Source organism: Microtus ochrogaster, unplaced genomic scaffold (assembly GCF_000317375.1).
Source record: "Microtus ochrogaster isolate Prairie Vole_2 unplaced genomic scaffold, MicOch1.0 UNK145, whole genome shotgun sequence".
NCBI lineage: Eukaryota > Metazoa > Chordata > Mammalia > Rodentia > Cricetidae > Microtus > Microtus ochrogaster.
The window spans coordinates 40,214-43,161 of NW_004949243.1; positions in this window are offsets into that span (position 1 = coordinate 40,214).

The window sequence follows — 2,948 nt, forward strand, 5'->3', positions numbered from 1 at the left end:
GATTCCAGTTGTCTCTCCCTCCATCCCCTACTACCTGATTCCTCCTGTTCCCATCCCATCCAGAGCCCTCCCCATCTACCATCAATGATCTCTTCTATTTCATCTTCACAGTGAGCTTCGTGCCTTCCCCCTTTAGACCTACTTGCTACTTATCTTTTCAGGGTCTGTGAATTGTAGTATGGTTATTTTTTATTTAATGACTGTCTTAGTTATGGTTTCTATTACTGTGAAGAGACACCATGAACATGGCAGCTGTTGTAAGGAAAATATTTAATTGGGGTAGCTCACTTAAAATTCAGAAGTTCATCCTATTATTATCATGGAAGGGAGCATGGCAGTGTATAGGCAGACATGGTGCTGGCTACATCTTAATCAGAAGACAACAGAAAGTGGCCTGATAAGCTAGCCATGGCTTGAGCAGATATGAGACCTCAAAACCTTCCTCCACAATAACACACTTTCTCTAACAAGACCACATCTACTCAAAGAAGCCCACAAGTCCTAATAGTGCCATTCCCCATGAGATTATGGTTTCCAATTACCTTTAAACTACCGCAATGGCCAATAGCTACTTATAAATGAGTATATATCATGTTTGTCTGGACCAGGGTTACCTCATTCAGGATTATCATCTCTGGTTCCATCCATTTGCCAGCAAATTTCATGTTGTTTTTAACAGATGAGTAATGCTCTATGGTATAAATAAAGAGTAGTTACTTAAAAGTTACACTGTGGTTCACATTGTGATACTAAGATAAGATCTTGGGGATCAACAAGAAAGGAAAGATTATGGCTAAATATTGCTGTTTTTTTATTGCTGTTTTTATGTGTCAGGTTGGCAAGGGGTCAGCTGTGATGGTTAATTTTGTCAGCTTGACACAAACTAGAGATACCCAGGAAGAGGGAATGTCAATCAAAGAATTTTATTTGCAGTGCTTGTTTGGAGGCATATATGTGGACATTTTCTCCCTTAGCAATTGACATTGGAGGGCCAAGCTCCACTTAAGGCATTGTCAACCCTGGGCAGAAGGTCCTGGGTTGTGTAAAAAACAAGATGAGCACACGGGCAGTACTGGCACATGCCTTTGATCCCAGCTCAGAGGCAGAGACAGAGAAGGATGGATATCTATGAGTTCAAGGCCAGCCTGGTCTACAAGACTACTTTCAGGACAGGCTCCAAAAAGAAGAGAAAAGGATACCAAAAAACAAGATGAACAAGCCAGGGGCATAACCAGTGAGCAGCTTTCTTGCATGTTTCTTTGTTGCATGTTTCCTGCCACTGTTTCACTCAAATTGCTGACTCAGCTGGCTTCAGTGGTGGACTATGATTAGATATGTAAACCAAGTAAATTGTTTCCTCCTTAAGTTTAGTCTGCCCTTTGTTTATTCATCTTAGTAATAGAGAGCAAACTAATTCAAATACCAGAAGAGGTAACCCATTCCCTGCACTGGCATTTTTAATTGTTATCCTGTGGTGTCTAGTAGGCTTATTCTTAGTTTATAATAGGGTAATTCCACTTTAACACTTTTTAGTGTATGGTTTTATATAAGCTTCTAAAATGGAGAAAATTTAAATTGTTCTTTCTTTAATCATATAATTATAATTGTCAGCACACATACATTGTGCAAATTAGTGGGCTTCTTGTAACATTTTAATATATGCATTTGCAATGATTTACTCATATTCATCTCTCCTTCAGCCTCTGTTTTCCTCTCTTTTGTCCCTGTCCTCACTCACCTTTCTCTTACTCATTTGTATAGCTTCATTTTCAGACCATCTTTATTTTCATTTATTTCCTTCTTTTTTTAAAAAAAATTTACATATGAGAACACATATGTGTTGTATATCTCTACGTGCCTTTCAATACCATTTTTTTCCTATGGATAGTAAGTTAATTTTTCTTTGTGGTTGAATATTACTCTGTTGTTTCAGGTACAATATGTTATTCATTCATTCATCATTTAACAGATAGTACCTAGGCTGCATCTGCATATGTTCAGACCTGTGGGTACGGGATTGCAAAACCTACATGGGGCATTGTTCCTGGGAGAAACTGATTCTGCTTCTGTCCACAGGTTTGACCACTTGAGGTTCTTTATCTACAAGTTGGCATCCCAACTGTTGTTACCATGACCTTAACTTTGCTCAGGCCACCATATTTTTTAAATTTATGGGTGTATTTCCTTGTAATTTATAGAGGAACCTATCTAGTAGCAGGCATTCTAGTCCTCTGGCACTTATGATCTTTCTGCCACCTCTTCTGAAATTCTCTTGAGTCTTAGATGTAGGGGTTACATTGCAGATGTGTCAGTTGGGTTTTGCACCATAGGGTCACTTGCTCTTTGTATTTTGTCTAGTTGTGGTTTCCTAACACATGGGGAAGAACAAGGTACACAGATTTGTCTATGAGGGTTGTCTTGATTGTTAATATGTGTAGGAAGGTCAAGCCCACAATGTTCCAGAACATCCTAGGTAGGTGGTTATAAATTGTATAAAAAAATTTAGATCAGTATTAGTTCACCTACAAGTCAGATAGTAAGTCACATTTCCATCATCCTTTTTGTATCTCATTAGCTGTAAAGTACATTCCTTTGCTAGAGGTGATAGAGTATAGAATAACAAACAGTCCTGGTTTCAAGTTTCTGCACTGACTTCCATAAGTGATAGCACGCAAAAATGAAGGTTTTCATCTCCAAATTGCATTTTGTCAAGGTATTAACCATAGCAATGGAAGGAAAACTAAGATATCAAGTCCAATAAGTATTGTCAGTATGTGTATGAGTGTGGGCCATCCACTGAAGCATGAAGAGACTACAAACATCTACACCTTGAAAAAAGAGTGATTTTTCCTCCTCCAGCATCTATTAACTGGTCCTAGTCCTCTGCATGGAGTAGGACCTAGAACACCTTCCCATTTGTGTGAGAACTTGGCTGGCTTAGTCTTATG